Source organism: Triturus cristatus, chromosome 8 (genome assembly GCF_964204655.1).
Source record: "Triturus cristatus chromosome 8, aTriCri1.1, whole genome shotgun sequence".
NCBI lineage: Eukaryota > Metazoa > Chordata > Amphibia > Caudata > Salamandridae > Triturus > Triturus cristatus.
Genome location: NC_140591.1, coordinates 1,165,831,812 through 1,165,852,635, shown reverse-complemented (window position 1 = coordinate 1,165,852,635; position 20,824 = coordinate 1,165,831,812).

Here is a 20,824-nt window from a genome sequence, read left to right as displayed (position 1 = left end):
TCAGACCAATTGGTGTACCCATGAGGTCGACACTGGGGACAGTCTGCCCGTAAAGAGTAAAATCTATCGACAGCCTGATCATGTCAGAGACTGCATCAAGACAGAGGTGCAGAAAATGTTGGAGCTGGGAGTCATTGAGCCCTCGGACAGCCCCTGGGCTAGTCCAGTAGTTCTCGTGCCAAAACCTCACACCCAGGGCGGTAAGAAAGAGATGAGGTTTTGCATGGACTACAGAGGCCTCAATGCAGTCACTAAGACTGACGCCCACCCGATACCGAGAGCAGACGAACTTATAGACCGGTTGGCTTCGGCCAACTACTTAAGTACGTTTGACCTGACAGCTGGGTATTGGCAAATCAGGTTAGCTGAGGAGGCCAAGCCCAAAACCGCATTTTCTACCCCGGGTGGGCATTATCAGTTCGTGGTAATGCCCTTTGGTTTGAAAAATGCACCTGCCACCTTCCAACGGCTGGTGAATCGAGTTCTCACTGGGTTGGACGACTTCTGTGCGGCGTATCTGGATGATATCGCTGTCTTTAGCTCCACCTGGGAGGATAACCTGGTCCACCTGAGGAAAGTGTTAGAGGCCCTGCAAAAGGCAGGCCTCACTATCAAGGCCACTAAGTGCCAGATAGGGCAGACACAGGTTGTATACCTGGGCCACCTTGTAGGTGGAGGCCAGGTTCAGCCATTGGAGAGCAAAATACAGGCCATACAGGACTGGGCTCCCCCAACCACCCAGACTCAGGTTCGAGCTTTCTTGGGCCTGACTGGTTATTACCGGAAATTTGTCAGAAATTATGGATCCATTGTGACCCCGCTAAACGATCTGACAAGTAAGAAGATGCCAAAAAAAGTTCAGTGGACAGCCAGCTGTCAAAAGGCATTCGATGACCTAAAGCAGGCCATGTGCACAGCGCCTATCCTCAAGAGTCCAGACTACTCCAAAACATTCATTGTCCAAACAGACGCTTCGGAGTTGGGTGTGGGAGCTGTTCTATCTCAGCTGAATTTTGATGGTCATGACCAGCCCATAGCTTTCATTAGCAGGAGGCTGACCCCCAGAAAGAAGAATTGGTCAGCTATTGAGAGGGAGGCCTTTGCTGTGGTTTGGGCCCTGAAGAAGTTGAGGCCATACTTGTTTGGCACTCACTTCAAGATTCAGACCGACCATAAGCCCCTCTTGTGGCTAAATCAAATGAAGGGTGAAAACCCCAAACTACTTAGGTGGTCCATTTCCCTACAGGGGATGGACTTCACAGTGGAGCATAGACCTGGCACTGATCATGGCAATGCAGATGGGCTCTCCAGGTATTTCCACTTAGAGCAAGAAGACTCACCTGGTCAAGGTTAGCTTATTGTCCCAAAGTTTGGGGGGGGTCATGTAGGAGAGTAGGGTCTGCAATCCTATGATCACCCAGATTTTTTGCTTTTGCTTCATTGGTTTACGACTTTCCCCGGCTGCGGGCCTGCCAATCAGACCCACAGCCTAGCTGTTCTCTCTCGAAATTAACACATGTACATTAGGTGCATCCACTAATTGGAACTGGGCCGCCTTATCAGTCCCTGTATCAGCATACCACAGGTATCCAGGGCATCGGTGTACCCAGGGCCTACCAGGGGCTGCAGCATGTATTGTGCCACCCCTGGATGGCCACCCAAATCTGACACAACTGGCTGCGCGACAGCTGGGGCAAGGTGGTGTAATCACCCATTGCTGTAGGTGTAGTATTCCTATACCTAACCCTAAAATGGACGCATGGATTCCTGTCAGTCACTCCTATGGCAGGCCTTATCAATCCTGAAGGCAGAGTGCTGGGAATCATGTGAGATGGTGCTCTGGCGCGAGCTGAGCTCGTCGACGGCTTGCGGAACCAAATCCTAATAGCCGTTCCATGGTGACGCGGGCCAACTCCTTTAAACCGCATTATAACCCTTGCGGTTATTTGCTAACTTTGGCATCGCCTCACCTACACATGTCGAGTAAGGTGTCATACGAATTGGAATACGAACCCCTCGCCAATTCTGGCGACGGGGTTAGCATTCCCCCCTTTTAGAGGGGCACGACATGGAAGTAACCTTGAACCCCGGTTAAAAGTTGACTCAAGCCTCAGCATCACAAAATGGATGCTGCCACCAGACACAAGTCTGACCTCCTGCTGCTGGGAGACCTTCCAGCGAGGGGAGCTTGGACAAAGGGTTTCCTGTCAAGGGCGGTGTTAGCACCATCCCAGACAGGGTTTGTGTATCCCAGGTAGGCAGGGCTGAAAGGAAGGTGATTGCAAGTGGCACCCCGGTGCTCACTGTGCATAGCCCGGCTCAAACCAGTTTCGGGGGCACACCAGCCCCTGAGCTGGGGCGAAGCCGGACAAAGGATAGGGGTGTAACCACCCCCCTCCTGGTCCCACCCATAGGTAGGACCTAGTCACGGGCCAGCCCCTTTTTCCTAGAATAAAGGTGGGAGCGGGTCCCATCCCAAATTGGATAATTCTGAATCTTGAACTACTTTCCACGAAAGGAACTCTTGACTATTTCTGAAGACTCTCCCTTGTGGCTAAGGAGTAGCCACCCTGCACCAGCAGGCACCACCTAAGCGCTTGCGGTTTGCTGTACGTCTCTCCCACGGATCAAGACTGCCCAGCTCGACGAGACCCGGGTTCCCTGCCATCTCTGACCTCTACCTACATCATCAGCCCAGCTGAGATTCGTAGGTGTGACGAGACCTGCGGGACCAGCCATCGTCAGAACCTGCACGACGCTTATCTAGCACGCCCACCGAGGGACCCTCGAGTGAGTGCACCTAGGGTTTGAGAAGCCCTAACCCTGAGCGGCTCCAGCACCGAAGTCTGCCTCCCCAGCATCCACGAGATCTGCGTGGGGGCCCTTCTGCTCCTTACTGCTCACCGCGTTGTCCGACCACTCGCCGACCGGCTGGTGGCCCTCTTCACGACGCACCACGACAGACTTTCATCCCTGGTCTGGTTGCTCCAGACTGGCTCTTGCTCCCCTTCAACAGAGGAGTACCTCGGACCCTCCTGGTCCACTCCCGACACCATCTTGACTCCACCGTGTGGGTTTGCCACTGCCAAGACCTGCTGTCCCATTCTTGGGCCCAGCATCATCGACAGCAGACACCTTCGTGGGACAGCTCGCCCTCCATCCTGGTCGCCGCCGCGCCTCCTGGTCCGAGGAACAGCCGAGTCCGACGTCATCCACTCACCTGGTCGAGGTGACTTCAGCCGATACCTTCCTGGTACCCACACGATCGCGGGCTAGCGGTTGAGAACTGAGTCCCCTCTGCTTTCAGGTTTCCTTCATCACCGATCCAGGCTTGGATCTCTCTGAACATCGACACTGGTCGCCTGCCAGCAACTTCTTCTTTCAGGCTCCTGAGACTACAACGAGGACTCCCGACATCTTGCTGAACCCCACGCAGCCGCAGCCTCTGGGCTAGGTAACTCGAGCATCTCGGTGCTCCACCGTAGGTTCACTCTAGAAGTGTCCAGTTCCTTTTTCGTTTAGTCCCACTGATCGGATTCCTCCGGAATCAGTGACTTTAAACTATTTAACCTTTCCCATTCCACTTGCAGTGTATATGGTTTCGTGCCCTCCGGGCACTTGTGTAAATTGTGCAACCAGAAGTATTTTCATAAGAGTTTGGTAGTGTGCTTAGCTCTCTGACTCATAAAGAGCCAGGGTTGTCTTGTTATAAATAAATATCCTTTATTTTCATAACAGCTTGTGTGGTGTCCTTTCACTTGGTGTTCAAGGGGTATATGTGATGGTAAACAGCTGGCTTAACACGCCCTCTAGAGTTTAGCCTAAAGACTACTCGTATCCACGCTACTAGGATAGCTGGTCTATACGGTTGACTTACAACCAATCATCAATAAGGGTCGTTTGGAATGATACACAGTGATCACTAGAATAGTGAGCACTACATATCAGGCCAACTTCTCACAGTAGCCCCTTCGGACGATTTGCAGCACCCACCTGTCCGATGTGATGGACCGCCAGTGGAGCAGGTGATGGCGAACTCTGCCGCCCACTGGCGTGGAATGGGCCTGAAAGCTCGGACTAGGAAGGCTTTGAGGCGGATACTGCCGGGGTGGATGTGGGCTGACCTCGTCGTCCTGCAGAACCGCCTCGGCAGAAACCACGTCCGCGACCGCGCGCAGGTTGGTTCTGCGGCTGGTGGCTAGGCGCACGTGAGGAGGCACCCCTTCCTTGGCCATGAAAGGGGCGAAAGGCGGAAGTTTGCGACCGCGGGGCCGAGAGGCCCAAGGACTTGGCCGTAGCCCGGGAGTCCTTAAAGCGATTCAGCGCACTGTCCGCTTTCTCGCCAAAAAGGCGAGTGCCATCAAAGGGCATGTCCATGAGAGTGCTCTGGACATCGCCCGAAAATGACGTGGACCGCAGCCAGGCATGACGTCTAAGCGCCACTGTGGTAGAAATGGCCCTACCCAGCGAGTCCGTGGTGTCAAGCCCACATCGTATAGCATGTCGCGCTGCATCCCTCCCATCGGCCAGAGCCTGGGTAAGTCGTGTCCGGACCTCCTCCGGACACAGGGGCAGCGCGTCCTCCACCGCATCCCACAGAGAGTGGGAATAACGGTCCAAGAGACAAGCGGTGTTCAAAGACCGCAGGCCCAAACTAAGGGAGGAGAACAGCTTCTTGCCGAACTGTTCCAGTCTCTTGGAATCCCGGTCCGGCGGGGCGGTCGGGAAAGAGGATTGGGAGGTATCGGCCTGGATAACCAGGCTCTCGGGGGTAGGGTGTTGGGACAGAAAACTGGGGTCGCCCGGAGCAGGGCGGTGGCGCCTGGCGACGTTCCTGTCCACAGGAGGGACTGTGGAGGGCTTGGACCAGGTGCCCTGCAGAACGTCAATGAGGGCCTCATTGAATTGCAGCAGAGGCTCAGTGGAGCTTGCTGCAGACTGAAGCACCTCAGTGAGGACGTTAGTCCTCACAGCCACGGCAGGCAGCTCGAGCCCAAGGGCTGCGGCCGCCTTGCGCAGCACCACAAAGAAAGCAGCGCCCTCCTCCGAAGCCACAGTCGGAGGAGAGACGAATCCAGTGTCCGGAGAGGTATCCAGGCCACTGGCCTCTCCCAGTTCATCTGCCCAGTCCTGTGACATTTGAGCCTGAGCGGCCATAGGATCCTCGGATCCCTCCCAGTTGTCCCCATCATCCGATTCCTGGTATACAGGAGGAAGGTACGGAGCCGGACGGTAGACATAATGTGTCTCTAGCGGCGCCGAACGCGGCGTCCATCGACGCCGTAGCGGCGCCGGGTCCGGAGTGGGACTGAACTGGGGCTCGACTTCGAGCGGAGTCGGCGTCGGCGTCGGGGGTGGTACCGGTGTCGACGCCGGCGGAGGAGGCATGACGAGGTTGACCGGCGTCGGCGGGGACTCGGGAACGGGTCCCCCGGGCGCTTGCGGCGTCGAGGCTGGAGCCGTCGACGGCGCCGGGGCCGGAGCCACCGGCAGTCAATGCAGCCCTGTCGGGTCCGCGGGGCCCGAAGGCGCGCCAGCGGGCGTCGACGGCGGGGCCAGGCTCCTCATGGCCGAGAGGAAGGCACTGACCTCCGCCGGCGTCGCGTCAGTCCCAGGGACCGGCGGGTATGGGGACTTGCGCGGCGCCTGCGGCTCCGCTGGAGCCGCAGAGGTGGAACCACCCTGACCCTCGGCCGAGTCGCGCGACCGGCTAGGGGAGTCCGAAGAGCGGTGTCGCCTCTTGGACTTCTTGGAATGCTTCGACTTACCCGAAGACTTGGATCCCGACGACCAATGGTGACGTCGGCTGCGGCTCCGCGACCGATCCTTGGACCTCCTCCTGGACCGGGATCGAGCGGCACGCGGAGCCGAGTGGCGAATCTCGAGAAGCTTACGGGACCGCTCCCGTCTAGCCTTCGAGGTCAGGGCCTTGCAGTCGGAACACGACTCCGCGTCGTGGTCGAGGCCCAAGCAGTAAAGGCACCGGAGGTGATGGTCCGTAACCGACATCAGGCGGCTACAGTCAGCACAGGCTTTAAAACCAGGCATCCTACCGGCACCGGAGTCGATTGACAAGATCAAAAAGGATCGAAAAAGTTAGTCAAAAAGTGACTAAAGGGGTAGCTCTCCCGGATCTGCGCTTACCGGCGCGGAAAAAAGAAGAACTGACGTCAGCGCGCGAGGGTGGCGTCTAAGTACTCCGACGACGTCATTCCGGCGCACGACGCCGACGACGGACGCGGAGCCGCAGACGACGCCTAGCGACGCGCAAGGGGTATTGCTGACGAAAAATCTTCCGGATCCAGTCTGACGCCTGGGGATATTCTAAGGTGAGGAATCTAACTAACGTGTTTCTTTCAGATCGTGGGTTTCTGACTTCGCATGGGACCAAGATCCAACATGGTCGATTGGTGAATGAACTTCTTGAATCTCTTACTTTGCCGTTGCAAGTTGCGATCGTGAAATGCAGTGCGCATAAGAAAGTCACGGACGATGTTGGTCGTGGTAATGCGTTTGCAGATGAAGTCGCGAAAGAGACTGCGAGAGATGTGATGAGTCGAATGTATGTTGCGGGTCCAGCGAGATGGATTCCAGATAGGAGTATGTGTGAAGATATAATTGAGAGTGTGAAATCCATCCAAGCTGAAGCTACAGAGAAAGAGTTGAATGAATGGAGAGAAAGCAAGGGTAAATTGGATTCGAATGGTTGTTGGGTTGAGTTGTCAGAGCATCAGCGATGGTTGTTGCCTGACGCGTATGTACTTCCAGTGGTTACTATGGCACATGGGATGGCTCACATTAGTGTGAAAGGGATTTGTAAGTCATTGGCCCCGGTATGGCAAAATGCTGGCATTCCTAAGTGTGCAGAGAATTTGGTCAAGAACTGTATGGTTTGTTTGATGTACAATCCTGGTAAGGGAACTCCAACTCCAGCAGGTCATTTTGCTCCCCCCACGTATCGTTTGAGACTTTGCAGCTAGATTTCATCCACATGGAGAGGTGCAACAACCTAAAGTATGTCTTAGTGGTTGTTTGCTCTTTTTCTAGATGGGTGGAAGCCTACCCTCTGAAGGACAACACTGTCTTGTCCACAGCTAAAGCCCTTATTAAGGAATTTTTCCCTAGGTTTGGTTTGCCGAGAGTGGTCTGGAGTGACAATGGGAGTGAATTTGTGGGTCAAGTGATGAAGAGAGTGTGTGATGGGTTGGGTATCCGGCAGAAGTTCCACGCTACCAATCATCCCCAGTCAGCTGGTCTAGTTGAGTGCTGCAATGGCACGTTAAAATTGAAATTGGCCAAAATTCAAGCGAGCTCTGGTCTACAATGGCCTGATGCTTTGCCGTTAGCCCTTCTGTCCACAAGAATGACTGTGCATTCGCGAATGGGTCTGAGTCCTTATGAGGTTGTGTTCGGTCGCCTGGCAAATATTTGGGGAGTGCCGCGGCCGACAAAATTTAGTGAGATAGAACACCCTGTGTTGCTTGACTACCTGTACGAATTGACGGCTAAATTGCGTGTTCTGCATCAACAGGTTCATGATACTTTGCCACAGGTTTCTGAAGATCCAGGGCACACCCTTGAACCTGGAGCGTGGGTGCTCGTGAAGAACTTCCAGCGAACCCGGAACGAGCAGCCCCGCTGGATAGGACCGTATCTGGTGTTATTGTCCACCCGTTCTGCGGTACGAGTGCACTGTAAAAAGAACTGGATTCACGGCGTACATTGTAAGAGGGTCCCTTTGCCTCTGCCGTACGACCGGTGGGTCCAAAGAGGACTTCCTGAGTCTGAGACTGAGACCGTGCCTCGTTTTCTGCCTTTTAGCGATGCCCGTTTGGTTGGAACAAACATTGAGCCAGAGAGCGACGGACTTCTCCAAGAAGTTGTACCTCCATCAAATCAGTTGAACACTTTTGAACCTGAGTTACTCTTCCGAGAACAGACATTGCCTGGTAAAGAGCGCTATAACTTGCGACCGAGAGTCGTGGGACGAATAACAAACTGAGTCCCTTCTTTGCTATTCTTGTGGTTGGCTCCCCTCCGAGAAACTATTTTGATTTTTGTTTTTCGAACCACCATCCTGGTTCAGCTGTAGGGTCGCGGTGCCAAGTCCTTGGAGTGCAAGCCGAAGACGTTAGGTCGACGGTTCTGGTTGGTCTCAGGGCGTTCCCTGGACCGACAGGCGCATTCTTTAGCACAGAACACCCATCCGCCGCGAGCAGCACGATTAGAGGATGGAGTTTTTCGAGATGGAGAGACCTACTAAAAGAATGAGCTTCAAGAGCAAAATGTGTATAATAATGAGTAGAAAAAGTTTTTTTAATATTATGTCTGTTTATACTGTTGAGTTTAATAATGTTTTTAATTGGATATGTGACATTCTCTATTCAAGCGACATTCATGCACACTACACAACCTATGCCCCCTCCTACTGTTTCTTCGCATTCTTTTCACCCTCTGCCTGAACATGAGTCCATTAGGAGAATGGAATTTGCTAATAATTCCTTTGTTCAGCTTCTGCACCAACACCAGCTAGTAGTGAACACAACTAATTGTTGGGTGTGTGGCCTTATGCCCCATACTGCCGAGAAAGGTATTCCTTACCTGGCCCTGCCATTTAGCTACAATGGGTCTGTGTGGGCATACAGAACAATGTTCATTTATGCCCGTGAAGTTAACCCCCTACGTTCTCTGAAAGATAGCCCGAAGAATAGTGCTCTGGTCAAGGGAATAGTCGACATGATTAGAGGAATGAGCTCTTATGAGGCTATCCCGAGAGATGAGACACTAGCGTATATTGGATGGAACGTCACTGGATATGGAGTTAGTCTGAGTGGGAACCAGCGAGCGAAGAGATCCTCCCCGATCTGGATAGTACCCCATCGGGCCATTACTGTCTGCAAGGAAATGGCAAGAATCCTAGAGCTCAGCTAGGGAAGAGTGTTTGCACTGAGACATATGTTTTTGCGTCCCAGACTTCCCCATCGTTTTTAGCAGCTAAGGGCACCTACTTCATTTGCCATGACAGAGCATATACATGGTTGCCCCCTGATTTCTCGGGCACATGTTTTGTCTCGTTCTTGTTGCCTCCTACATTTACAGCTGCGGCAGATTACCACAAAACGAGAGTCGTTAGAGGCGTCTTCAGTAAGGAAGATACCGCAGGACAAGAATTGGGAGATTCCGTGAAGGGTTTTCTGCCATTTTGGGGACCTATGGTTAACAGCAGGAACATACGGCAATTGACGAGAGTGGTTGAGTCCACCATAGTCGAAACTGCCGGCGACCTTAGTAACTTGACTACTGAGCTCCAGTCGGATCGCCTTATGACTCTTCAGAACAGAGTTGCGTTGGATGTCATACTTGCAGATAGAGGGGGGGTCTGTAAATTGATCCAATCGAGCTGTTGTGTTTTCATTCCAGATAACGCTCCGACAGTTTTCCAAGCCATCTCCAAGTTACATAAGATCTCCGAGTCCATACATGTGGACGAAGGAGATTGGTCGTTTATGGAATGGTTCTGGGGATTGTTATCCACTTGGGGATGGAAGATCCTGATGGTCATTGGGATGGTATTAGCTACCCTCTTCCTGTTCTGTCTTTGTGTACAGTGTGCTCCCGTAATATGTGGCCTTTTTGCTACCTCGTGTTCGAGGAGACCTGTCCAGAGAGAGGTACTAAGTACCAGGATGATGCTACAGCAACATCTCAATGATCTGATGAACATAGACCTGGATTCAGATTGACGTGAGTTTAGGTTATTGCCTATGTAAGGGCAAAAGGAGGGTCTGTGGTTCCGTGAATTCTGAACCCATTTAATGAAGGTTGTCGTATCGTGATGATTTTGGTATCAGCGAACCGCGACTGACAAGTGCGGTACGCGTAAGCATTTTCGTCATGCTACACCGATGGATTCACTGTGTATTTAACGATCTAGTCTGCACCCGTGGGTCCATTTTGTTTATAACCGCCATTTTGTGGTTGCCCTCACATAGGCTAACGACTCCAGGATGACTGTGGCCAAGCGAGCCTCTAGGGACGCATACACCTTAGTTTGAGCTCGTGTTGACTTCAGTTTGACCTGAGTCAACTGACCCTGTTGCCCGAGGCTAAACTTGTTGAGCCAGTACCTTGTTAAGCAGCTGGTCAGATAGCGATCAAAGAGCAGGACATTATTGATTCTATGGCACACGCACACACCCCTCTATCTTTCTCCTCATCTGTTTCTGCTCCTTACTTTTATGGCCTTATGGCCTAATTATTGATTTGGGTTGAGGTCTTTTATGATGGGCCCGTCCGGCCTGTTCGAGCAAGAATGCTGGATTTATGCCTTGTCATTGGCGGAGGGTTGGATAACTGAAAGTGGGTTTGTCGTTATGTGATGCCTCTGTAAATATCATCCTCTGATTGGTCAAGTTTGTGAGTAAATGATGCTAGCCAGGAATGTGGTTTTTGGCATAAAAGACGACGCTCCGCTCTATTATGTTGAGCAGTCTCCTGAGAACATACACCGTGTTGTACTTCTAGGATCTCTGTTACTGGCTGCAGCTAATAAATATGATCTTTGACTTCACCAGAAGAATCCCGTGTCTCTGTACTCTAAGACAGGTGAACCCGAAGACTGAGGGCGTGTCCCCTGCGCCGCTGGGATTAAAAATCCTAGTTCTTCAGTAGCCATATCTGAAATATTTCGAAGAAACAAAGTAATCACCAAGAAAATGGAGAGTCCCTAGAGAAAACTGTACGCGTCGACGGCGCGGAAAAAAGGGAACTGACATCCACACGCCAACGAGGTCTTCTTATGGCTCCAATGACGTCATACGGAGTCGCGAGCGGAACCGTGCTATTATGATGTCCTCGTCGACGTGGGAGAGCTAGGAAAAGAATTTCCACAGAATGCTGGTGCAGAGGGTATTCAAAGGTGAGGAATCCTCAGGCAGATGTATCCATCAGAATAGTGGAATACAAACCACGACTCAAGGCAAGGGTGGACCCAGAAGACGTAGAAGATCTGGGGAACCAAGGACCCACCCAAGGTGAGTATCTAGGAACCCCAAGGAGGTCGAGTGCAGAGTGGGAACACGACCGCGCACTCATTTAAAGTCAATGGGTAAGTCGCGGTTGCAATTTTAAAGAAGAAGGACCCTTCCCAGTGGACCCTGAAGAAACCCTGCGGAAGACAGAAGGTTGGAGAGCCACCCTACCCGCGGATACCCTAGGAACCAGGATAACTACACCAGGGAAGCTGGGTGGGAAACAGCGTTTACATTGCATGTGATACATCGCATGCCATTACAATGCGGTCGTTACAACAAATGCGTTGTTTCATCGCGAACCAATACATCGCAAGTCGTTACAACGACTTGCTGTAGGGGGCAGAAGGTGTTGTATTTACATTCCAACACTTTTCTGCTGTTGCACAAACTGGAGTAGGAATAGTAAATTATACTATTCCTGTGTCCAGCGCGACCATACATTAAGTTCTTGTAAAGACTTGCAATGTAATGGTTTGCGATGTAACAACACGATCCTTGTAACAACCACGTTGTAATGGCATGCGATGCATCGCATGCGTCGTAAAGAGATATTTTCAGCCGGGTGCATAGGTGTGAAGTGACGTAAACCGCAGACGAACCCAAAGGAGGACTTCAGGAAGATGCTGCTGTAAAAAGAAGGTGAAAGTGTCCGGTGGAACCCAAAAGTGGATTCAAGTTGAGAAGTACCTGCAAGCAGAGAGGACAGAGTCTATGCCACTCAGGAGTGACCGGGAAGTACGGAAAACGAATGCACACCGATGACGGAGATGCCGGAAAATTGCCAATGACCTGGGAGCTGCAGCTCTGTGGACTAGGCAACACTGAGGAAGACTAGGAGATGTTCACAAGCTGTCCCACGCCGGATGTCAAGAGCTGAGGGGTCGGTGTCCATCTGGACCACCAACAAACATTGGCAACCACAAACAACAGGGTTGGTGAAAAGTAGGGCACACAGCAGAGTCCACTGAAGCCAAAGAAGACCCTCAAGAGGACCTCAGGAGTCGCAAGAGGACATCGAGCAGCTCACTAAAGATGCAGTGCCACAGTGCAAAGAATGCAGTGAGGACAACGATCTTGGCTGCAGGAGATGCTTGAGGCTGGAGCTTCTTGGAGCCCGTAGATCTCTGGTGAAGAGAGTCAACAAGCCTTGGCAATGTGCACAGGGGTTCAGTTCCTGCTGTTCTGACGAGGGGTACTGGCCTCAAACTTGGTGAGAAGACAGTGCAGTCCTTGAGGAAGTTGTAGAACCATCACCTGTGTTGCTGAGCCTTTCAGAGTCTGTGGGAGTCCAGGATCAGAAGACCGGTCAGATGCGTTGCAGGGCTTGCAGATGCAGGGAAGTGACTCCTTCACTTCAAGGGAGAGCCCCTCAGGTGTCTTGGATGTCCAAAGTCCTTGGAAGATTCCTGTATGGAGTACGGACATGTGCGTTGCATGACGATGAGACCAGGAGGACAGTAGTCTTCCTGGTTGCAGTCTCAGTGTCCTAGGTGAAGTCCAACGAAGTCCAGAGTGCCAAGACAGTCGAAGATGAAGTGGTTTCGAATCTGAATCTTGTTCCATGAAGAATCTAGGGACCCACCCACAGGTAAGCCCTTAAGTACCTTTAGGAAAGGGTTGGGACGATTCAGGGGTCCCTCCCAGAGGAGGGGCTGGATAGTGGGGAGGATACTCCCATGTCCTTTGTCTAGTTTTGCACCAGAGCAGGGGCTAGCAGCTCTCTGAACTGGTTTGAACTGTATGCAAGGAGGACACCAATGTGCCCTTTAAGCAGTCTCAGTTGCGCTGGCAAGCTTCCTCACACTGCCTCAATACACTAAACCCTGTCTTGGAGGTGGTCATACCTCCCTGTGACTGGATATCTACTGTTTTGCCTTCCCCTTCTCGAGCTTGGCTCAGCAGCAGGAGGGCAGAAACATGTCTCTGGTCGGCAGCGGCCCTACCTTGGAAGACTGGTACTGGGAGCACTGAGGTCCTCCCAGAGGAGCTTTATAGTGCATGGAATTATACTTTCCACACCGTTTAGGGTGTGGGGCTATGATTCCAAAATGTTTGATACCAGTTTAGAGATGGTCATCGGGTAATGACAAATGGCCACTCTATATGTCATAATGGCTGATGCATTTACAACCCGGGGAGCATGGATTCAGAAGGTTGTAGGGGGTCCCCGCTCATGCAGGGGCACCCTCCCACTTAGAAGCAAGCAACCTGCCTTCATGACTGAAAGGCTTACCTTAGGGGTGACTTATAGGTTTTAAGTGTAGTGACCTCAGATATAAGAAAGCTTATATCTGTCATAAGTGGTGCTAGGACCAGCTTCCACATGCTGCACAGGCAGGCCTGTAGTCACATTTTGAGTGGTCTCTCATGGGTGGCATACTACATGCTTCAGCCCCTGGTAGATCCCTGGAGTACCTATGCCATGGGTACCATATACTAGGGTACACCAGTAGCCAATCTAGAGTGTACCTAAGTACTCACTGTAGGAGAGTAGGATCTGCTTCACATGGGTACCCCCACTTTTTGCTGAAGTTTCACTGTTTATTGACCTTAGTCTGGCTGTGACACTGCTAATCAGGACCACAGCCTAGCAGCTTCCTCTCTGAAATGGTTTCCATGTACATTAGGTACATATCTAATTGGATTCTTGAGTGCCTTATAAGCCCCTAGTATATGGTATGCTATGTACCTAGGGCATAGGTACCTCAGAGGCCTACCAGGGGCTGAAGCATGTATTATGCCACCCCTGGGAAGCACTCCAAAATGGCACCACAGGTCTGCTACTGCAGCCTGGGTAAGAGTGTGCTTGCACCCCTTACAGCGGTATAGGCTACCTATATCCACCTATATATACAGACACATATAAACCTATAAGCCACTCCTATGGCAGGCCTTGACAATCCTGAAGGCAGAGTGCGTGGTTTTGTGTGAGACGGTGCCCAAGCATGAGCTGAGCCCCTCTGCAGCTTTCGGAAATACTTCCTTATGGCTGTTCTGTGATACAGCCATACAATATACTCTTAAGTGCATTATAACCTCGCTGTAAATGCTAACTTTGGAATGGCTGCATCAAAACATGCATCTTTGGTGTCAAACGCTTTGGAATACTACCCTCCCACCAGTTCTGGCGGCGGGGGTAGCATTCCACCCTTCTAGAGGGAGAGACATGTTCACACTGGTCTAACCCGGTAGGACTTTCCTGAGCCCTGGCATCACAAAATGGATGCCTCTGCCACAGACACGGGTCTGGCCTCCTGCTGCTGACCGAAATTCCGGCAGGGAAGGCCTGGACAATAGGTTTCCTGTCGAAGGGAGGTGTAACCACCTCCCCAGACAGGCAGATGTGTATTGGGGCTGGGCGGGAGCACTCTCTGGTGCTTTGAAGTCCTGCACTGGGGCACATTTGGTGTCCCTGTGCATAGTCCAGTTCAAACCGGTTGCAGGGGCTACCTGCCCCTGCTCTGGCATGAAACTGGACAAAGGAAATGGGTGTAACCACCCCTCTTTCCAAACCTTCCCATAGGTGGGTCCCTAGAGTATGTCCAACCCCCAAACTTAAAATAAGTATGGGAACCCAGTCCTTGCGACTTTAGATTACCCTGGACGAAACTCTGCAACATAAATCCTGGACTTTCAACTTTCTATCCTGACTAGAAGACTGAAGAAATCTCCCCTGGGGTCAAGGAGTGACTCCCCTGCTTGGCAGGCACCAAAGAAGCAACTGAGTGGTCTGCATCGCTGAAGCTCCCACTGGATGCCAAAGTCTTTGCATCACCACAGGTGGATTTCCAGACTTCCCCAAGGCTACCCTGAGTCGACAGCAAAGCTGAGGCCAGTGGCTATCGTGGGTAACGTGGAACCGTGACCCCTGGACACGTGAACTTTTGCAGCAACACTATCTTCCTAGTCTTCCTCAAAGTTGTGCTTTGGGCTCCGAGTAGCCCCAGCCTTGAGCACCTCCTGCACCGAAGACTGCTGGCCTCCACTCCACGAGTGACCCGTGGGCCTGTTTCAAGTGCGACCGCTCAAGGCTCCTTCGCGATCTCTAGCCCGTTGGCTAATAGGTCCCCATGAAGGCAACTCCTCTTCTAAGTGGGCTTTCCTGGTTGCTCCAGAAGTGCCCTGACTTACCCTCGCTGGGTGAGTCCCTCAGACCTTGCTGGTCTGCACCGCAGTCCTTTCTCTGAATTCCTGTGACTTGCCGTTTCCAAGGTCTTGTTGAGTCCAATCTGGTCACCGACACCGCAGCACTCGACGGACTTCGTGGGACTGCTTGAATCCGGCTCGTGGACTACGTCGACACCTCCTGGACCTCGTGGCTGAAGAGTCAAGACACCCGTCAACTCACCTGAAGCACCTGACTTCTGTGGGCATTGGTCCATCCTGCCCTCGGTCACTGGCTAGTGACCATGACTCTGTCCCCTCTGCTTTCAGGTTCGTTTCATCCCAGATCAAGACTTGTATCTCTTCGGACACTTCTCCTCTTCACGGCAGCAGCAGTTCTTTGCAGGCTTCCATTGCAATCGACGACGCGACCCGACACCAAAAGACACCTATGCACCCAGCTTCCCAGGGTGAGGTAACTTGAGTACTCCGCTGCTCCCGTGGGTGCTAGCCCTAGAACTTCTTAAGTCTAAAAGGGTTTGGTCCTGACTCGATTCTAAGTGTCCCTAATCTTTATATTTCCAACCGCGACATTGCCCATAGAAGCTAACGGGAACCCGCGGTTGTGTTTACACACTGCATACAGTCCCCGTGGGTCCCCTGTGTCACTACCTTGGGTGGTTCCTTGGGGTCCCAGCGATTCTCCAGGCTCTAGGCCTTGTGTCTATTCCAGTCGTGGTTCTTATACCACTTTTTTGGTATATGGTTTGGTACGCCCCTAGGGCCCAAACGTGTATTTGTGCTATTACTGTTGATTGCTAACTCGTAAATTAAGTACTTCGAACTCCAGTCTCATAAAGTGACTAGAGGGGTGTGTTTTATCTCAAATACATATATTTTGAATATATACCTGCTGTGGTTATCCTTTCATTTGATCATTCAAGAGATTATAGACTGGTAAAACAAGCTGCTTTACATTCCTTCAAGACTTAGCCTGAAGGCTGCTCTCCATAGCTACCACTAGGATAGCTTTCAATAAAGGATGTCTTTCACCAATTCACCATAAGGGGTTGTTTGGACTGATACAAGGTGCCCACTAGAACTAGTGGACAGCATATATCAGGCCACCGTCTCACATTGGTGTGCAGCGTGTGGGATTCCAGCTTGCTATTGTTTTACCAGATAATCTCAATTGAATTGATCAACTGAAAACCACTAAAGGTACCTAAGGTACATATAATATCAAGTTTAGCTACAGTAAGTTCTACTGAACTTAGAGTTGTGTGTTAAGGGATAGCACACCCTTTCTACAACTCAAGAGAGATTAGTAGGCCACACTAGCGTAGGTAGTGCAATACACCACACCACATTAGTAATGTCTATCCAGCCAGGAACCAGTGGGTCCCTACCAGGAACCATTGAATTCCTTCCCTATAAATATGAGGATCTCTCCTTTGCTCAGCTTATGGCCCTATGTTCCATTAGGAAGCTGAAGACAGGCAAAAGCCCAACCACCCAGCATCTCATAAAGATACTTAAGCTGGATGATATCACAGGGCCTAGTGGGCCTGATGGGGTAGACAGTGTGGGTGGGGCAGCAGATGAGGGTGGGCCTAGGGGTAGCAATTCCCCTGACCCTACCTCTAATGCTGACCAGACTGATGACAATGATCAGAATCTGGTGAACACAGCTCTCCTGGATGAGGATGAGGAGGATGACATCAATGCTCCTGTCTTTATTCCTCCAGGTAGAGTTGAAAATAGGGCTAGAAGGGATAGATCTCTGTCAAGGGGATCTGTCCAGTCTAACTCCTCTATAGGGACCTCTGTCTCTTCTCACAGAGAGAGAGAAACCTCCCAGTAGAGGAGAGAGAGAGATGAACAAGTTACTTACCTTCGGTAACGCTTTTTCTGGTGGATACAGTATCTGCCTGTGGATTCCTCACCTTGTGAATATCCCCTGCGCCAGCAACATTCGGAAACTTTTGTAGCAGTCCACACCGATGTGGTCGAAGGCGACATCACAGAGACACGGCTCCGCTCGCGACTCCGCTGACGTCACCGGCTCCATAAGAAGACCCCATCGGCGTGATGACATCAGTTCCGCCCCTTTTTTCCGTGCCTCCGAGGCACACGGACGGACTGACAGCAATATGTACATAAACAGTATACACAGTACACAATATGCATATCAACACACACAGTGTGGAGAATAAACATCAAAGCACTAGAAATAACATAATGCCCTTGACAGTAAAAAAACACATTTGAAACCATCAATAGAATTACAGCCATAGAATTACTGGTATAGAAGGATGGACAACGGGGAGGCGGGTGGGTCAGTGAGGAATCCACAGGCAGATACTGTATTCACCAGAAAAAGCGTTACCGAAGGTAAGTAACTTGTTCTTCTGATGGATACATCTGCCAGTGGATTCCTCACCTTGTGAATAGATTTCCACAGCAGTCCCCACTCCCGGAGGAGGGTGTCCAACCTTCTACACCAGAAAATCCTGAAGAACAGAACGAGCAAAATGCCCGTCCCTCCTCACCTCAGTATCTAAGCAATAATGTTTTGCAAATGTGTGAAGGGAGGCCCAAGTTGCCGCCCTACAAATATCCTCCACAGGAACCCCCCTAGACAAAGCAGAGGTGGAAGACTTTGCTCTAGTGGAATGAGCTCTTAAACCCTCCGGAGGCTCCTTACCGGCCAAAGAGTAACAAATCTTGATGCACAAGACAATCCACCTGGAAAGGGTGCGCTTGTGCACCGCCCGGCCCTTCCTGCAGCCAGCAAAGCCCACGAAGTGCTGATCATCAATTCTGATGTCCTTCGTCCTGTCCAGGTAAAAGCTCACCGCCCTCTTAGGCTCCAAACGGTGAAGCCTCTCCTCCTCCTTGGAAGGGTGAGGGGGAGGATAAAAAGAAGGAAGGGTAATGGATTGCCCCAGATGGAAGGGAGTTACCACTTTAGGCAAAAATGCAGCCCTGGTCCGGAGCACCATTCGTTCAGCATGCACAGTCAAGAATGGGGGTTTTGAACTAAGAGCTTGAAGCTCACTTACCCTCCTTGCCGAGGTGATTGCAATGAGGAAAACCGTTTTAAACGATAACAGTCTCAAGGGACACTTATGTAAGGGCTCAAAGGGAGAACCCATAAGATAAGTCAGTACAAGGTTTAAGTCCCATTGAGGTACAATAAAGGGAGAATGAGGAAATGTATTTGTGAGGCCCTTGAGAAACCTAAGCACAATAGGTGATTTAAATAAGGACGGATGATCCGGCAGGCATAGGAAAGCCGACAAAGCCGATAAATATCCTTTAACTGTAGCCACAGCAAAGCCTTGCCGAGCAAGAGAAAGGGCAAACTGCAGAATGTTAGACAAACGAGCCTTCAAGGGATCAATTGACCTCTCTCCACACCAGAGAACAAATTTAGACCATCTATAGGAGTATATGGATTTGGTGGAGTGTCGCCTGGCCGATAAAATAACGTCCACCACATCTGGCGGGAGAGAAAAAGAATTCAGGTTGCCCCGTTCAATCTCCAGGCATGAAGGTGTAAGCTCTGGAGGTGGGGGTGTAGAACCTGCCCCTCCGATTGCGAGAGGAGGTCTGCCCTGAGAGGGAGACGGAGCGGAGGGCACGAGGAGAGGTGGAGAAGATCTGTATACCACACCCTTCTTGGCCAATCCGGGGCGATCAGTATGACTTGGGCCCGGTCTTGGCGAATCTTCCTCAGAACCTGAGGAATCAAGGGTATGGGAGGAAACGCGTAAAGGAGTTGTGAGCCCCAACTCAACTGAAACGCGTCCCCCAATGCTCCCTGCATCCGATACTGGATACTGCAGAATGACGGGCAGTGAGCGTTCTCGTGAGTGGCAAACAGGTCCACCCGAGGGGTTCCCCACATCCGAAAGACGTAACGAACCACCTCCGGATGGAGCCTCCACTCATGGTCGGCGGAGAACTGCCGACAGAGACGATCCGCACGTATGTTCAGCACCCCGGCCAGATGATTTGCCATCAGACAAATCTGATGGTCCTGACTTATGTTTTCCACATTCACGACAGGGCTTGAAGTCCGATTTCTTTGTCGACATTTTTTTCGAAAAAAGGAACAGAGAAATCCAGTAGAAACACAAAATAACAGTGAAGCTACAGATAGAGATTCCCGAAATCCGTTGGCGTCGACGGCGCGGAAAAAAGGGAACTGACGTCATCACGCCGACGAGGTCTTCTTATGGAGCCGGTGACGTCAGCGGAGTCGCGAGCGGAGCCGTGTCTCTGTGACGTCGTCTTCGACCTCATCGGCGTGGACTGCTACAAAAGTTTCCGAATGTTGCTGGCGCAGGGGATATTCACAAGGTGAGGTTTCCACTGCCAGATGTATCCATCAGAATAACTAATGTTTCTTACAGATACATCGTTACCGAAGGTAAGTAACTTGTTCATCTGAAAGAAACACGTTAGTTAAATTCCTCACCTTAGAATAGATACCCCAGCAATGACAACCCCGGTGGTGGGTCTGCGAACCCAGATCACACCAGAAAGTCCTGGAGAACAGAACGGCCAAAGAAGCCGTCTCTCCGGACTTGGCTGTCCAGGCAATAATGCTTGGCAAACGTGTGCAGCGAGGCCCACGTTGCTGCCTGACAGATGTCCTGCAAGGGGACTCCTCGGCCCAGGGCAGTAGTCGCCGCTGTGGCTCCGGTGGAATGGGCTCTCAGCCCTACAGGAGGGTCCTTTTTAGCCAAGGAGTATCAAGCTTTTATACACAATACGACCCACCGCGAGATGGTTCGCTTGTGTACTGCCCGCCTCTTCTTAGCTCCCACGTAGCCAACAAAGAGTTGGTCGTCCACCCGGAACTGTTTGGTGCGGTCCAAATAAAAGGACAGCGCCCGTTTTGGGTCCAGACGGTGGAGCCTCTCTTCCTCTTTCGAAGGATGCGGAGGCAGAAAGAAGGTGGGCAATGTGACAGACTGCCCGATGTGAAAGGCAGTCACCACTTTCAGAAGAAAGGAAGGACAAGTCCGGAGGACAACCTTGTCTGGATGGACAGAAAGAAAAGGAGGCTTAGAAGATAGAGCCTGGAGCTCACTCACCCGTCTAGCCGAGGTGATGGCTACCAGGAAAGCAGTCTTAAGAGTCAGAAGACGAAGGGGACAATTATGAAGAGGCTCAAAGGGAGCGCACATCAGATATGTCAAGACCAGGTTCAAATCCCACTGAGGCATTACGAAGGGGACAGGAGGAAACATGTGAGTAATGCCTTTGAAGAAACGAGAAACAACAGGGGCTTTGAAAAGAGAAGGCTGATCAGGAAGCCGTAAGAAAGCAGAGATAGCAGAAGGATAACCTTTTAGGGTGCCCAGAGAAGAGCCCTGCTGGGCCATGGAAAGAAGAAAGAGGAGAACCACAGAAAGAGGGGCGGAAAGGGGATCCACAGCCTTTGCTGTGCACCATGCCACAAATTTGTTCCACCTGCAGGCGTATACCGTTTTTGTGGAGGGACACCTGGCTGCCAGAATCACATCGCAGACTTCAGGAGGCAAGTCAAATGGCATTAACTGTCGCCGCTCAATCTCCACACATGGAGGTGGTGACTGGACAGGTTCGGGTGGAGCACCGTCCCCTGTTGCTGCGACAGAAGGTCCTCCTGAAGAGACAGTCGTATCGGGGGA